This window comes from Furipterus horrens, unplaced genomic scaffold, assembly GCF_987537825.1.
Source record: "Furipterus horrens unplaced genomic scaffold, mFurHor1.1.pri manual_scaffold_10, whole genome shotgun sequence".
Classification (NCBI taxonomy): Eukaryota; Metazoa; Chordata; class Mammalia; order Chiroptera; family Furipteridae; genus Furipterus; species Furipterus horrens.
The window spans coordinates 73,855,956-73,874,046 of record NW_028327180.1 but is presented as its reverse complement, the minus strand read 5'-3'; the positions used below and the strand labels follow the sequence as shown (position 1 = coordinate 73,874,046).

Genomic DNA, 18,091 nt, shown 5'->3' with positions numbered 1-18,091 from the left:
AAGGCTGCACGTGAGGTTTAGGGGGGGTAAAGTTGTCAGAGAGAGCAATCCAGGGATGAGCCTCAGCCCCAGTCTTCCCAGGTACAGCTCCGGGAGTAAACGTATCTGAGCCTAGCTGGACCAAGAAAATTAGAAGAGGAGCTGCCCACAGTTAACCCTGGGTGCTATGCACTGAGCCAGGCACCAAGGGGACACAGGCCCTGCCTTCCAGGCACTTGCTCTAGCAGTGGGGTTATCTAGGAGAGGGTGTGCCGTTTGGAGTCTCGGAGAACTGATTACGCCTGAGGGGAGAGCTTGGGGGCACCAGGCATCCAGTGTAGCTCAGAGGCCAGAGCAGGCAGGGCAGAGCCTGATCTCCAGCCCCTGCGGCGCTGGCGGCTGGGAAGGTTGGCACTCCCCTTGGGGCCCGAAGGCCCCAGGCCGGGGGCGGGGCCGGTGCCGTGACACCGCCCCTCGCCTCGCCCCGCCCCGCCCCGCCCCGCGCAAGTTGCCAGGGTGATCAGGTGACTCGCAGCTTGCGGCTGCTGGGGCTACCGTGACGTCAGGCGCGCTGCGGCTCCGCACTCACTCCGAGGGAAGTGCTGAGCTATTTGTATCTTCTTGCCTGGTCCCGTCCGCTCCCGACGCAACCGGTGCCCGGCCCATTGCTGGAGAGGTGAGGCGGCCCCGGGCCCGGCCAAGCTGGGACCATGGAGGGGGTGAGGCGTGGGCAGGGCCCTTCTCGGGTTGTGCGCGTCGCCGAGTTCCCCAGAGGGCTCCCCGAGAGCAACGGACACCGGAGCGGGTTGGGCCGGCTCCGGCGGGAGTGCTCGCAGCCCCGGGAGAAGAGTGCTCCTGGGGAGCGGCTGCAGCCTGCCCGAAGCCCACCTGGATGTCTCCACACACACGCACGCACACACACACACACACACACACACACACACCCTCACCCCACACGACTGTTCCTCCGGCTCCGGGTCGCCGCGCAGCTGGCGGAGGCTGGGGGGAATCCGGCGCCGTCCGCCTGGCCTCTGGGCTGTGGGCTAAGGGGCTCCGCGTTTTAGTGGTCGCGGTTCGAGGAGTGGACGGGCTTGAGGAGAGACTTGCCACACCCCGTCTCGAGGGACGTCTGCGGGATGCTCCTGCATCTCTTTGCCTTCGGCTGCGATTTCTGAGGCTCTGCCAGAGACCTACCCGGTGCTTTGAGGTGGGCTTGCGGGGAGCTGGAGGCCGCTCCGGAGTCCCGCCGGTGGGAGCAGGGGCCGAGGGTGTTCAGACAGGGTGCTGCGGTGGGGAGGAATCCTGACCGCTGAGACCGAGTAAACCTGTTGGGGGAGGTGAAATATGAGCGGAGTCCTGCAGGGTGGGAACTGTTCTAACCGGCGTGAGAAATTGGAAGGGTAGAGGGAGGGAGATAGGAGACCTCCGGAGGAGACCGCAGTCCATGAGCTGGAGGAAAAGGAAAGACGATTCTGTGACTCGCTGGACCGAGTACTAGGGTTGTGTGGAGGGAAACAAGTTGGAGAATTAGGTGAGGGCGGGTTAGGAAAACATTGGAGTGCCCGGCTGAAGGTTTGTGTGCTGTGGGAGTCATTGGAGCGTCGGCTGGATTGGGGTAGCAGGATCACTGTGATGGGGAGATACAGAGGAGGCTGTTGTGACAACCTGGGAAAGAGGTGACAACATCTGGAAGTCTGATGTGATGAGATTCTGCGAACCCCGTTTATAAAATCGTTATAACAGACAGGGATGGGGGTGCAGGCAGCCAAGTGCTGTACACTCCAGTCATTGTTAGCTGATTAAAACAAAAATGACTTCTCAGAAAGGAAGCACCAACTGCAGCTCATTTTCTTATCTCATTTGGCCAGATTTAATGTCTGCCTGAGAGCTTTGCGTCCCTCTACACGGTGATGCAAAAGCAGGTTTACAGTTGTGAGTACACGAAATACAGTTTATTCTTCTATTATTATTTATTAATTCTTGCACTGTTTTCCATAAAACAACCCTAAACCTACTTTTGCCCCACCCTCTATATGCACGGTAGTTGGATTGTCTACAACAGCACTTGTTTTTCATCAGAGGTTTCAAACTGTCTTACAAACACTTCTTGTCGCCAGGGTGAAACCCAAACCCCAAGTGATTGGTATGAGATTTAATGGGGGCAAGTTATTAAAAGATATTCAGTGCCGAAAACATGAATATGGGCATTGGGGAAGCTGAAAGGAGTCCCATACTCTTTGTTAATTGTAGAACAAAGAGTTCTCTTTTTCTACCTCTTCTTTTCAGCTTGTGGGCTTCCCAGCTTCAGAATGCTTAGGTGTTAATTGGCCATTTTGTCTTACCTTTCTGAGAGACAGAAAGAAAATATTTTAATTACTGAAGAGGAATGATTTGATGATTTATGGTTTTTCCCAGCTCTGGAACTTACTGATTCTGTGACTGACAAAAAAAAAAAAAAAAAATGCTCCGATGTCCATTTTACACAGAACCTTAGGAACTTCTGTTTTCTGGGAGGAGGTGAAATGGCTGAACCTTCCCACCAACTTGTTTTGTATTTGTTTGACTCCAGAAAACAGAACTGGACCTCCAGGGATCTCCTACAGTAAAAGGCAGTTTAGGGAATTGCTGAGAATTTGGGTAGTGGCTGAAGCTGGTTTGTATATAAATGTAGAGACCTGCCCAGCACTCAAGGGATGGGATGGTATCCAGAGTGGTTACACCTGGGGAGACCAAACTTTCAGTGAGCTTCCAGTGAGATCAATGAAGTCATTCTCTATAAAAGAAGTCTTAAGGTAGGTCACCCGAACAATGTGTTTACCATACATTACTACTTATCCAATGAGCCCCTGTCTACCCTATAATAGTGATTTTTCAGAGACTTTGCAGGAGACTCATAACATTAAGAATTGCTGGATATGAAATTTCTTGGCCATATTTTTTTTTAATTGTTAACCATTTTCTAAATCCCTTTGGAAATATTTGAACCGGCCAACTAATCATGCTTCCTTTGGAAACAGTCTGCCCTCCTCTCCCCCAAACACTATAAAACTATGTGCTGTCAGGGTGGTTAATTAAGTAGGCCAAGAGTTTTGGGGAATTTTCCACTTTAATTCACTCCTGCCGCCTCCACAAGTTTTCCCAATGACAAAATTTAAGACTTCCTTGTCAGGAAAAAAAAAATGTTAGTGTGTTTCCCTAAACAGGGCACACTCGGGCTGGGTGTTCTGTTGAGTAACTGACATGCCCTCCCTTAAGGAGAACTGGGTCCAGGTGAGAGGATTAGGGTAAGGGCTAGAGACCTTCCTGGGATCATTCTAGGCCTGCACCTTTGTCACCCAAGGCCTTGGGCAGGGCCCTCCTTTCTTGGCACTGAAACATTCCTTGACCTTAAAATGGGATAATTAAGGGTCAGTAGTCCCTTCATAGAGCTACTAAGGAGAATTAATGAGAAGCTTTTATGAAGTTTGAGCTCATTCAAAGCAAATATTTTAATTCAAGATGAACAGTAAATTTTGAGACCAAGTGAAAAGAAAAAGAGTTGGGTACTCTAAATTTTTGTAAAAGCCTCCTTCAAACCCTAAGGCTTTTTTTGTTGGTTTGTTTGTTTGTTTGTGTTTGTTTTTTTCCTGAGTAGTTGGGGTTGGTTACCAATATGCCTATAATCCAGATCTGCAGGCCTGAGGGTAAGTGCATGTTTGTACTTCACATGTAAATCAGTTCCCCCACTCTTTTTCCCACTCTTATAGTGTTTGGAGTAAATCAGTAACCTAGCAGGTGTGTGGGGCTTTAGACCCAACACCCTTTCAGCCCTGAAGGAATTTGTTATTAAGCTCATCAGAGACAAAAGTTGGTAATAAAGCTCACTAAATTGAATGAGTGAAATAGTGATTTTAAAAATTCCCCTATTTGCCCTGGCCTGGTGTGGCTCAGTGGATTGAGTGCCAGCCTGCGAACCAAAGTGTCGCTGGTTCAGTTCCCACTTAGGGCACTTGCCTGGGTTGTGGGCCAGGCCCAGGTTTGGGGGCCTATGAGAGGCAACCACACATTAATGCTTCTCTCCCTCTCTTTATCCCTCCCTTCCCCTCTAAATATAAGTAAAATCTTTCTAAAATTCCCCTATCCTATGTCAGTCCACCATGCCTATTATCAGTCAAAGGGAGATTCATAGCCCTTGCTGATGTTCCCAGGTATTATACAGAACTGTTAATATCCATCTCTTAGACTTTTGACATTTGTTGGCTAGGCATAGTTCTCACTTGAGCGAACTTCTGACAGGAGAAGGAGACTTCCTGTTTTTCTCAGAGTGAGCTATGTGTTCCAGGTTTTCAGGCTCCACACGCTTGGCCTACACTAATTGGCTTGGCTATAGAATGGGAGTCAGCAATTATAAAAACAGCAGTATATAGAGGTGAGGAACCCTGGCTGGTTTGGCTCAGTGGATTGAGCGTCGGCCTGCGAGCTAAGTGTCGCTGGTTCGATCTTCCAGTCAGGGCACATCAGAGAAGGAAAACTCTGACTCCAAAAAACCTCCGCTGCCTTGCGGCATACCTCTTCAGGGGAAAGGCTAAGGGAGTAAACCCCGACAGAAAATCCGGAGCCGGAGTCCCTAAGGCGGTTTGACGTTGTAGTCAACACCGGCAACTCCTGCGGCGCACCTGAAGCCAAGCTGTATTGACTCCGTCTTTCCCTTGGACCCTTCAGCTGCGAAGAGAGGGGGGGTCTGCTGCATGGGCAACAGCAGACCCTCCATATCACCCTGCCCAGGCTCTGTAGCTTCAGCTCCACTGGAGAGGACACTCCAGCGTCATCGCAAGATGTTGATTCAACACGGGAGGAGACAGATACCGTGTCACTCCCGAGTCGGACTGCACAGCCATTCTCGGCGGTGCAGATAGACTCTTAAGAAGCTACACCATCGTCTCTCGAGACGGACGGCTGCCGACGATAGAGGTGAGGGGATTGGACATGAGTTGACCCTCCAGCCAAAAAGGTTTGAGCACTATGGTATACAAAAGTCTCTTCAAAAGGAGTGAGCTTGGAATTAATTCTTTTTTTGTAGTTTTTTGGAGACATATGGAATATTCATACTGATTTAGGTCTCAAGCAAGGGAGGCAAATGGTTTGAATACAGTCTCTGTGGTCAGCAAGCCAGTGTGGTATGACTTCGCTAAAAACAAGGGATGATACATATTTTTCTGAACCCTTTCAATTAAATAGTTTAAGGGAGTGTTGGTAGTCATGGTGGGAGGAGGGTTTGATTTACCTGTATTTACTCATTGAGGAGTAATGCCTTATTCACAGGTGCCTATCATTAGTTCTCTGACGATTTATGCTAAAGAAACATTAGTTAGTCCCAAGAGAATTGGTCCAGCAAATACATCATCACTGAAAATTATCTGACCATGTGGTCAGTGTTCAAAGAAAGGTAGGGATGGGGAACAACTGAACTTAAAGTTTTGGGGGAGAAAAGCTCCTGGAAGTGGTGCTAGGCTTCTGCCACATTAAATTTCTTTTCTTTTTTTAAACTTATTTGTTTTAATTATATTTTATTGATTATGCTATTACAGTTCTCCTGATTTTTCCCCTTTTGCCCCCCTCCACCCAACACACACCAGTCCCTCAGGCAATACCCCCACCATTGTTCATGTCCGTGGGTCATGCCTATAACTTCTCTGGCTACTCCATTTCCTATTCTGTACTTTACATCCACATGGCTATTCTGTAACTACCTATTTGTACTTCGTAATCCCTCACCTCTTCACCCATTTGCCCACACCCCCCTTCATCTCGTAGCCATCAAAATGCTCTCCATAGCCATGATTCTGTCTCTGTTCTTGTTTGCTTAGTTTGTTTTTTAAATTCAATTGTTGATAGATATGTATTTTTGCTATTTTATTGTTCATAGATTTGATCTTTTTCTTAAATAAATCCCTTTAACATATTACATAATAATGATTTGGTGATGATGAACTCCTTTTTTTTTTTCTTGCCTGGGAAGCTCTTTATCTGTCCTTCAATTCTAAATGATAGGTTTGCTGGGTAGAGCAATCTGGACTGTAGGTCCTTGCTTTTCACGACTTTGAATATTTCTTGCCAATCCCTTCTAGCTTGCTACGTTTTTTGTGAGAAATCAGCTGACAGTCTTATGGGAACTCCTCTGTAGGTAACTAACTGCTTTTCTCTTGCTGTTTCAAGATTCTCTTTATCTTTAACCTTTGGCATTTTAATTATGATGTGTCTGGGAGTGGGCCTCTTTGCATCCATTTTGTTTGGGACTCTGTGCTTCCTGGACTTGCATGTCTATTTCCTTTTCCAAATTAGGGAAGTTTTCTTTCATTATTTTTTCAAATAGATTTCCAATTTCTTGCTCTTTCTCTTCTTCCAACACCCCTGTGATGTGAATGTCAGAACACTGGAAGTTGTCCCAGATACTGTCCTCGTTTTTTAATTCATTTTTCTTCTTCTTGTTCTGATATGTTGTTATTTTCTTCCTTATGTTCCAAATCATTGATTTGCTTCTCAGCTTCATCCACTCTACTATTGTTTCCCTGAAAATTGTTCTTTATTTCAATTAGTGTATCCTTCATTTCTGACTGGATCTTTTTTATGCTGCTGAGGTCCTCACTGAGTTCCTTGAGCATCGATTATAACAAATGTTTTGAACTCTACATCTGATAAGATTGCTTATCTCAATTTTATTTAGCTCTTTTTCTGCAGTTTTGATCTGTTCTTTCATTTGGGCCATGTTTCTTTGTCTTCTCCTCTCTGTGTTCATTTCTATGTATTAGGCAGAGCTACTTTAACTCCGTGTCTTGGTAGTGTGGCCTAATGTAGTAGGTATCCTGTAGGGTCTGGTGGCACAGCCTCCACTATCACCCAAGTTGGGTATTCAAGGTGCACCCTTCATGTGGGCTGAGTACACCCTCCTTTTGTAGTTGAGCCATGATTTCTGTTGGAAGATCAATGGAAGGGATTTACCCAGACCAGTGAACTATTAAGGATTGGCTGTGACCACTGACCACCAGCCTCCACCCTCCATGAAGGATCCACTGTGCAGGGGCAGGGTCGTGGTGCTCCGATGTGGTCTGTAGCTGTCCACTGGGTGTGTTGGCCCTGGGATTTCCCAGGTGGTGCAGGCCAAGGGCAGCCCCCAGCTGTGTTTTGCCTGGGCCCACCCTGCCTGAGCTATAAACTAAGCTGCTACTTGTGCCGGGCTTGGAGATTCCCAGGCTAAGGTAAGCTGTGAATCTAGGCTGGCTGCTGCTGCTGCTGCTGGTGCTGGGCCTGGGGCTCACTGAGGTCAGCTGTTGCTCGTCTGGTAGGATTTAGGAAGTTGTGAAGGAGAAGCCAAGACCAACCATTCATACGGAAAAGCAGCTTGGGTGGGCCAGTAAATTGGGTGGGGCGGAGTCTCTGGGAATCTCCTAGACAGGTCAAACAGTGTTACCCAGGTTGATGGAGTATCAGGGAGTATCAGATATGACACCAGCCTGCAGGCTCTGTGCAGGGAGGGCTTAGAAAAGGGACAATGGCCTCTGCTTCCTTGATGCCAGACACTTCAGTTTCTTCCTATATTCCATTGGTGCCTTTCAATTTGCTACCCAGGTGCTGGGGCTCAGAGGGAGTGAGTCTTAAGTAGGTGAGTCCATGTGTGGGTTCTTTAAGAGGAACTTCTTGAGGCTCCAGCAGTTTCTTCCACCAACTCCATCCCCACTGGTTTTTGCAGACAGAATATCCTAGCACTTGATCCCTGGGCAGCGGGGCCTGGTGTGGGGCTGTGATCCTTGCTCCCGAGACATCCCTCCTGAATTTTTATTCAGCACAGGTGGGTGTGGGACCAGCCTGTTTTGCATCTGCACCCCTCCTACCAGTCTGGATGGACGTAATTTCTTTAATTTTATAGTTGTCAGACTTCCATTCAACTCGATTTCTGATGGTTCTGAGTGATGGTGGTTCTGTATTTTAGTTGTAATTTTGATGTGGTTGTGCGAAGCGACAAGCCATCCCTTTTCTCTCTTCATGCTCTAACCTGTCCTTTCATTTTCCAACTCACTGTGTTAACAGCTTTCTTCCCTTTCCCTGCCCTTCTGTTCACTGCTGCTGCCTCTTCCGATGCTCCCTCTTGCTGGGCCTCATTTTCTCTCCATTGTCACTTTGAGGGGTAGCTATTTGAAGTTTGAGAGTTAACAATGCTGTCCTGTATGTCCCAGTGACTAGATGTAGTTCAGAGGTTCCCAGCCAACCTTCACTTCCCTGGACTGGCTTTCAGATAGCGTAGGTAGGGTCCTGACCAGAGTCCCTGACCTCAGTCATTGGATGAAGCTGGAGGTGCCTCTCTTCTACTGGGGATCCCAGCAGTGTGGGACGGGGACTGTGGTCAGGATTTGCTGGCACTGTCAGCTGTCAGGCTAGAGGCTAAGGTCCACCCTCCGGGAGTCCTTCCTGAAGCTAAAGGCAGATTGAGAATGGGGAGTCCTGCATCCAGGCAGTCCTCTGGTTTCTGCAGAGGACCATACATGACTAATAAAGGGCAATAGGGTCCTTGGTTCGGTTGGCCTGGAACCCATGGGACTATTTAACTGTGGGTCCTGCCCTGAAGCTGAGTTTCTCTAGGTGGCAACGGGAACAAACCGTGTTCTCAGTGGTGGTTGGATGGCTGTTAGAAGCACCTATGAGCATGGCTTTCCTGCTCAGTGTATTAAGAAATGGACTTTTTCCCCCTAAAAGCCATGTGGCAGACTTTACCCAAAAAGTATTAGTGTGGGTTTTAACTTTTATTGTTAAATGTGTGTAGAAAATATATTGGATTGGCCAAAAGTCTGTTATGTTTTTTCTGTATGATGGCTCTAGTAGTGCTTAGTTGTCTTTAACTTCATTCAAAACAATTTTGTTAGATTGTATTGTGACAGCTGTCATAACAGCATGCATTTAAAAAAACATCAAAATTGGTGAATTTTTGTGCAGCCATTTTAATATTGAAGATGGAAGAGGATTCGCAACATTTTTGGCGTATTATGCTTTATTATTTCAAGAAACAAAAACGCAACTGAAACACAAAAAAAGATTTGTGCAGTGTATGGAGAAGGTGCTGTGACTGATCAAACTTGTCAAAAGTGGTTTGCTGAGTTTCTTGGTACTGTTGACATTTTGGCCAAATAATTCTTTGCTGTGGGACTGTCTTATGCATTGCAAGATGTTTAGCAACACCTTGGCCTCTATTCACTAGGAGCCAATAACAGGAGGTAGCCAGCAAACTCAAAATATCCAAATCAAGAAAGTCATTGGTGAAACTGAAAAAAATGTGTCTCTTATTTTATGGAAAAAACCATATGGACTTTTTGGCCAACCCAATAATTCTAACTCATTCTTCTTAAAGGTCAAATAATGGCAGTTATATGGGTTGGAAATTCTGTGATTTATTTAATCATTCCCATATTGACAAACCTTTGGAATGTTATATATCATATAAATGTGTACATGTTATATTATATATAATACATAGGCTATATAGCTGTTATAAACATGCTACAATAAACGTGTGTGTGGTATACAATTATGTGTATAAAATTAAGTTTTTTTCTTTTGTTTTTGCATCCCAGCAGTAGTATATATCTGTGAAATAAATTCCTAAAGGTGAAATTGCTGATTTAAAGAATAGGTTATTTTATTCATTTATTTGAGGTTTCACTTAAAAATGTATTGGTTGATGACTTTATAATAAAAAACGTACGGGCCCTCTATAAGAAGAAGGATGTTTCCTCCAAACATTAGGGAGCAATAGGCTACCACTGCCTGGGCAGCTAAGCAGTAGGCTATTTTAGTTGTTGATAGATATTTTCAGATAACAATGATTTTTTAAGGACTATTTAATAAATGTTATAGATCTTATATCTTATAGAGCAGCAGGTCCTGGATTCAGCCAGAAGTTCTGTATAGAAAGCTTTATGAAAGAAAGATTTTAGCAGATGATGTGTTATCCTCTATTGAAGGGAACTTCTTGATTCCCACAAAGTCTCCAAGGCTGGAAGAATGCTAAAATGTACATTACCAAGTTTAATATTGGAGGGAGGTGAGATTCATTGGCTGTAGCCATACAGGGTGGGGCAAAAGTAGGTTTAAAGTTGTTCATATGGAAAATAATACAATAATTAATCAATAATAATACAAGAATAAACTGTTTCACGTACAACTGTAAACCTACTTTTGCCCTACCCTATATTTTCTCATGTTTTGAACTACTGTGGATAATTAATGTTGGTATGACTTTTTAGACTTCTCCTAATGTGTCAGAACAAGTTGAGAATACTTACATCTTTGTGTTATTTTAATGATGGGAATAGTGGCTGAATGGCATTAGCAAACCATGTTACTAAATAGTTTGTAGATTTTTTTAGTTTCATGTGATACTCAGTTATAAAATCAATGTGTATCTATTATATCCAATATTCTCTGTGAGAAAGGAAAATAGAATAAGATAGTCTCTGAATCTCTTCATTACCTTGGACAGGGCTTCCAGAGATAGATGACCCACTGATATATTTTTGCCTTCCATGTGCATTCTGATGCCCTTGTTCAGAAAGGGTCCCATTTCTAAGCTGTGTATCATTGCATACTCCACAGAGAGGCTATTCTAAAGCCACAAAGCAAAATGTTGATACAGAATACATGCTCTAATATTTAGTCATTCATTGATTATATGAAGACAGCTCAGGGCCTGGTAGAACTATCTGGCAAACAAAAAATGGTGATTGAGGTAGAGGATGGCTAATAATATTTGGAAGACCAATTCCAAAATCAGTACTTGGACAATAATGAAGTAACACTACAGGCTGTCTCCTTCCAGTCCACTCCTACCGTAAGAGAAAAGCAGCTTAAGAAATGGTAACAGCAAAATGTGTAAGAAATGGTGAGCAAGTCATAAAAACAAAGACCTTTTCCATGCTGTGATAGCTGTGAGGTCTCCTGGTGTTGCTCTGTTGTGGGAGCATCACTACCATATTATAAATAAGTAAATCCCTGCTGTTGCTCTGGAGTCCTCATGTAAAGTGGTCCATGTCAGGAGTAGGTTCTTCCTAGGTGAAGGCCTATGGTTCTGGAACACCTGCTCTTGTGGCTTTGGTGTTCGGATTTGAAGCCATTGCTTCTTATCTCTGCTCACCATATACTCACATGTATGTGTGGCATGGTTTTCCCTGTTGGTGGCATCATTTGGGCTCTAGTACCTCAGTTTCAGTGAACTTGCATAGCTCTTTGAGGTGACCACACTCTGGACCACCCATAGTGAATTTTGTTTAGTCTGTATAGGCAAACTCTCCTCACCCTTAAAAACTGGAGAACTTCCATCTGATGTAACAGACAAATAGAAAAGATAATTTTATTTTTATTATTAGCAGTACCGAAGGGAAAGAGCAAACCAGCTAGAGTTCTTTCTGTCATATTCCCAGTACTCGGCCTGTCATGTAATAGGTACTTATATTGTTAAACAAATAGTATTAGGTTTTCCAATAGTATCCAAAAAGTAAACATAAGTTACAGGAGCCTTTTTAAAAGATATAAAGAATAACTATAGAAAAGAAAGCTGCAATAATCCTGAAATCATCCTACTCTTAGCAAGGCTATGAGCTGACCCTTTGGCCTCATCCCATACAATCTGCTTCAGCCATAATGAATGTGTTCAGTTCCTCAAATGTGAAAGCTCTTTCTCACAGATGGTTACCTCTGACCAGTATGTGCATGAACAGCTCTCAGTTGTTCGTCACTTCCTCTCCGAAGCATTCTCCGACTTCCCTGCCCTGTGGTCTCTACTCTGAGCTCCTAGTACGAGATGTTTCCTCACTCCTAGCGTGGTTTCATAATCACTGATATTAATGCTTGTCTCTCTCACTGGCCCAGGAAGAAATTGCTCTTGCTTACCAATATCTCAGTAGTGCCTGGAACCACTAGTGCTGGGTCCACAGGTTTACAGAAACTGTGAACACGAGATGATAGAGCAGCACAAAACCAGTAATTCCAAAGCTTTTTTTAGCCTAACAAACCATACCCAAAATTATGGGTATAAGAATCAAGAAAAATTGAGGGACCTAGTATATGAAATAACCTATTTACAAAGATCCTTTTAAAAGGCCAGCTAATCAGGGAGTTAAAAAAAGACACAGAGGAGGTCTTTAAATAAGAACTGTTCTCATGTTTTTAACTTTAAAGACAATTTGTAAATTCCCAAGAAGGATATATTAGGATGGGAGGATTAAGCATGACTTCTGGCTTTGACCATAAGATCATTTGCAAGGTGGGAGAGTCTGCATGTAATCAAGAGAATTTTGTTTTTTTATCCCTTGTCTGGTACTTAGCAAAGTGACTTCTCAGGTTGAAGCAGGAAGAAAACATTTAAATAACTTAGGGAGCTGAAGTGTCTTGTGAAAAAGAATCCCAGTTAACAAAAATCACTTTAAAAAGCAGTGAAACGCAGATAAAAAAAAAAAAAAAAGGTTACCAACAAGGGGAAGATTAGTAATAGGAAGAGAAATCGGGGTACTGGAAGCGGGTAGAAGGTCTACAGAGGCACTGTAGACATTAAAAAATAAAAAGATGGGCAACATGAAAAGCACTAAGTAAACTTAATTTTTTTCTGACTATATAGGTTGCCTTAGTCAAACTTTCAGAAATACAAAAGAATACAAGTATAAATAAATAACAGTTGCCTGTTATTCCAGCCAAATTCTTCCTTCCGTCCCAATTTTGTCTGCTGTTACTGTACAACTTAGTGTGAAAATCTTAACATTCAACTCTGAGTTTATAGCATTTATGTTAACATGACTCAGCTCAAGATGTAGAACATTTCCATTATCCCAGAAAGCTCTCCTTGTGCCTCTTCCAGTCAGTATTCATAGACTCATTTTGGCTGTTTTTGAACCTCATATAAATGGAATCATAAAGTGTGAAGTCTGTTGAGTCTGGCTGCTTTTGCTCCTCTTTGTCTGTAGGACTCATCTACATGGTTGCATATAGCATTGTTTTGTTTTGTTTTATTGCTGGGCAATTTTCTGTTGTATAACTATACCCCAGCCTGTCGGTTCTGTCCTTGATGAACATTTAGGTAGTTTTTAGTTTAGGGTTATTATAAATAAAACTTCTTTGAACATTGTTATACATGTCTTTGGTGGATTTATGCACTCATTTCACCTCATAAGGTAAATACTGCCAAAGTCATAAGTACATTATATACTTTTAAAAGCTTGATTGTTTTAGTTTTTATATATAGGTCTCTGATACAGTGTGGATTATAAGGATGAGGATCAAGGTTTATTCCCCCACCCACACAAGAATATTGTGCAAAGAACTCAAAAAGAGTCTGGAGGCTTTACTAGAAATAAATACTAAAGGTCTATTCAAAGGTCAGGGTTTATAAGCTAGGAACACAACTAGACAGTACCCAGAGTGTTTTGAAGAAGAAAGAAAAGCTAAGAGTTCTTACAGTAAATAGTACATTCATGAGAAGAATTGGTCCTGCCTTCTTAGCCTCTGGATTTGTTCAAGATGGTAATCATCTCAACTGCTGTTTGTCCAGATAATGGATGTCAGGTGGTCTGGATATGTGACCATTCCTTCTGTAGCCCTTAAGTGTGTAAGTGTGTAATCAGGGTTATCTGGAGGTTTGAGATATATATATATATATATATATATATCAGTATTTTAAAGAAAATTGGGATCATGCTGAAGATAAAGCTTTGAAGTTTTCTTACACTTAATATTATATTATGCGTCAAAACCAAATTTAAATGACTGCAAAAGGACTACTATGTAAATGTACTGTAATTTATTTAACTCTTTTCTCTTGTTGGATATTAGGTTGTTTTTTTCTTTTTCCTGTTTCGTTTTGCTGTGTCTTTTATGTTGCAGGCACTTCCCAAATGTCTAATAATCTTTGTTCATTCATTTATGTATGAGGTAATAAAAAGTCGATTAGAAGTTCTGTGTGTATGGGCTTTACTGTGGGGTGACTGGGTGAGTCATTTCTTGAAATCTACTCAACTGTTAGTATCAATAATTTTTTTTCAGGGGAAAATTCTCCAGTGTGCTCCCTGCAGGTTCAATGCCAGGCTACCAGCTATCTTGTAATTTTAAAAATAATAACTTTGAAAATATTGTTCTTTCCTGCATCTCTACTTTGATGAGGTGTTTTATGGTGACCTTATCTCTATGGACCACTTTCCAAAAGACTAGTTTCTTCTTTTCTCGTTGTGCTGTTGAATATCTGTTAATCCTTTAACTTCGAGCATGTCTTCAATGGGATCGTAGGATAGTGGTGGTCATTCAGTATAATCTTTTAACAGATTTTGGCTGCTGTTCCATTTGAGCTGTCTCTTTTTCGAGCTCTGATTTCTCTTTAATGCTACAGTTTTCACTGTTTATATTTCATTTGATCCTCATAGTAGGACTTGCATTTCACCTGACCAAATTTATAAGGGAAAACATTCACATTACGAAGTTTAGTATTGTACCTTAAATTTAAAGCTCTTTTGTGTTTTGGTTATGCTAAGTGGTTTGCACTAGACTGTTTTACTTTGCTTTGCCCCTGTCTCAAGCTTAGGAACAATTGATTCCCGCTGGGGGAAGTCCTGCTTTTCAGAAGGACTTTAATCTCAGCTCAGATGCTATTTCTGTGACTTTTGCTGTTCTCTTTTTCTTACTGGCTTTTTAATTTTCTTGTTCAGAGGAAACTGAAAATAGATCCAGACTTTCTTTCTTTAACATGACTGTGTCTTAGGAACACAGGGATAGAATGTGTGTGTGTTTGGGTGGGTGGGGGGTAATGGCAACTCAAGCATCTGTATGGCTTATGCTCTTTAAAGTGCCTCTGTGAGTAGCACATGGAGTTTTCCCTCCCTAGACATTAAATGATTCCTCAGGCAGAGGGAGAAAGATACACACTAAATGAAGGGGAAACATGATTGAGACAGAAGCCAGGAGGACATATACATTTGGGAGAGTTTGGAGGGTCCCAGGGAGAGAACTATACAAGGTAATGAGGAATAGATGCATCCAGAAAGGTAATGAAATATTGAGGTCTGAGGTGGTAATAGTTCTATACACCTTGTTCTTTTTTTCCTTCTCACTGCTCATGGTTCTTAGAAAAACAATGCCTTCCAAGAAATATAGTTCCAAATTTTGTTACAGTGAGGATAAATCATTGCTACAGGATCTTGTCAGACTAATCAAGTTAAATCACATTTCTGGTGAAATTAGGTTAATCTGAAGGACCTCTCCCACAATACACACATTGAATTTCAGGGAAGAGTAAGCTATGGTGGCTGTGTTCTACTTCTGTGAATTACAAAATAAATAATGGAATGGGCATAGAAGGGTTGATGAAACTGATTTTTGTGTTAACCGAGACTCACTCGTTTATCAAAGGTTTATCAAAACCTTCTCGGTAGAAGAGAGGAAATATAGAATTGGTCAGCAATTGCATATGCCCAAATTCATGTGACAATTTCAGTGTTGGTCACAATGAGCCTTTGCATCATGTTGGCATAGACCAGAGGGCTGAGAAGGGAAAGAATTCTATCTAGTTATTTTCTGAATCCCTGCCAGCCACCTGGGAAAGTAATAGTCTCTAAAATGGAAGACAGACTTTAATTGTGGTCAAAATAGAGGCTCTCAAGCCATTCTGATTCTATATTTAAAAGTTTCAATTTATAATCACCTCCCTCAAGTGACACTCTCCATTCCCTCCTTTTACTGGGTTTAAGCCCCTACTCCTAACCCAATAGTTTACCACCTTTTCTAAAAATAACTATCCTTATTGTTTTTGTTTGTTTGTTTTGGGGTTTTTTTTGCCAGTTATCCCAGAGAAGAGTATGAGCTGTATTCACCTCTATACCCCCACTGCTTAGCGCAGTGTCAGGCACAGTCAGCACTGTATGATATATGCTTGGCTGAATGTCACTCAGAAAGATTCATTAGCTTATCAGAGACAGTTTGGTTCAGGGTAGGTTTCAGTCTGATTTCTGAGCTCTTATAAAATCATCTGGAATCCTGTTCTTTTCCTTCTGCTCTGCCTTTCTCAAATGTCTACTTCATCTTAGGACTGGTTCCCTCAGGCCTGCACATTAGCTGTCAGCAATTTTGTAGGACACGTCCTTGCTAGCCTTCGTGTGTGCCTGTGTGAAGGGGAAAGGGAAGTTGAGAGTGTGTTAGGAGAGCCCCCAAGCTTTTAACTAATCAAACCACTTCAGAACTAATCCTAGTGGCTTAATCCTGGATTCCTCTGACTCAATTTTGAAGCAAAAGGAAGGGCGACGTGGATTGACTTAGGGTAGATTGGGCTCTCCCTAGAGCTGGTACAGAATGAGCTTCCCTGAAGTACATGAACTGCAGGAAGAGTAGATGGATATCTAACTGGAAATCTGACTACTGTTACAAAGGGAAATATGGTTGTTATGTGGGCAGCCAGCAAAGTCTGCTATTATTTTAATTCAGATTTTTCTGGGAACCCTTACTTAATGGCTATTCTGTTCTTCATATAGTCACTTATTAATTTATTGATTGCATGTTATGAAAAAGAATTAAGTAAAATTTAGTCGTCGTCGTCGTCGTCGTCGGCAGCCGTCCGTCTCGAGAGACGATGGTGTAGCTTCTTAAGAGTTCATCTGCACCGCCGAGAATGGCTGTGCAGTCCGACTCGGGAGTGACATGGTATCTGTCTCCTCCCGTGTTGAATCGACATCTTGCGATGACGCTGAAGCTACAGAGCCTGGGCAGGGCAATATGGAGGGTCTGCTGTTGCCCATGCAGCAGACCCCCCCCTCTCTTCGCAGCTGAAGGGTCCAAGGGAAAGACGGAGTCGATACAGCTTGGGTTCAGGTGCGCCGCAGGAGTTGCCGGTGTTGATCACATCATCAAACCGCCTTAGGGACTCCGGCTCCGGATTTTCTGTCGGGGTTTACTCCCTTAGCCTTTCCCCTGAAGAGGTATGCCGCAAGGCAGCGGAGGTTTTTTGGAGTCAGAGTTTTCCTTCTCTGATGTACCCTGACTGGAAGATCGAACCAGGCATCCAGTGACCACTGAACACACTGCTCAGCTGCTCAGAGCTATGGGTCTGGGGGAGCAACTAGGTCACCCCAGTGCCCACGGCCATGGTGGCCATTGCACTCTTTAGTCAGTCACTGCCAGTAGTGCTGCTTGTAGAAGACCCCATGTGACCCAACCCTATTGGAAGATTGCTAGTACTGGGGTCAGTACCTGCTGATCTGACTTACAATTAGTGCTTTTAGACTTGGTGGCTTCTCCTTAGAGCTATCCAGTCACATTTATGAACATTTCAGAGAATTAAGAAACAAAATAATATCCTGTTCTTCATTCAACACATTTATTGAGAGGCCTGCCTTGTACCAGGCACTGTGCTAAGCTCTAGGGTCATGGTGATGATTCAGAATTGACCTGATCCCTGCTGTCACAGCCTACAGTCTAGTGGGTAAGGCAGACAAAGGCAAATGAACAGACACACAAGATTTTTGCCTATTATAATGGTGAGAAGGAAACAAAATGGGCAGAGCTGAAGATTTGCAAGAAGGTTGAGATACCCTTAAGGCATTTTGTAAATGATCTATTGGGTTGGAATTTTTTCCTAATGATTTAATGCAAATAATTTTTATTGTTTGTCTCTTAGGTACATTCTGCAGTTCCATAATGAACCAAGGGAACCCACCACCGTATCCAGGCCCTGGTCCGACAGCCCCGTACCCACCTTATCCACAACCACCAATGGGGCCTGAGATCTACCCCCCCGGACCTATGGGAGGACCTTACCCACCTCCTCAGGGGTACCCCTACCAAGGATACCCACAATATGGCTGGCAAGGGGGACCTCAGGAGCCTCCTAAAACCACAGGTACTGTGAATGGGGTGCGTGTAGGTGGATATTTGGGTGTGTGCGCACACAGTCCCATGTCACCAAAGGAAATGTTCACCTGTTTTCTTTGGCAGAGAACACTCTGGCCTTTGCGTGCCATGGTTGACATTCTCAAAGCTTGGTGACTGCGTAGGGTAGCTTCTTATTCCTGAGAAGGACTTCTTTCTCAGGAAACCTAAGTCAGTTCTGCCTACTTCCTTT

At 43.4% G+C, this 18,091-nt stretch overlaps 1 long non-coding RNA gene across 1 annotated transcript; it reads left to right on the top strand.

Moving 5' to 3' along the window:
- Positions 1 to 328: 328 nt before the first annotated feature.
- LOC150000687 (uncharacterized) lies at positions 329 to 17,820 on the top strand. Its single transcript, XR_016513302.1, has 2 exons — positions 329 to 655; positions 17,648 to 17,820. It is a non-coding gene; the product is annotated as an uncharacterized LOC150000687 (long non-coding RNA).
- Positions 17,821 to 18,091: the final 271 nt, after the last annotated feature.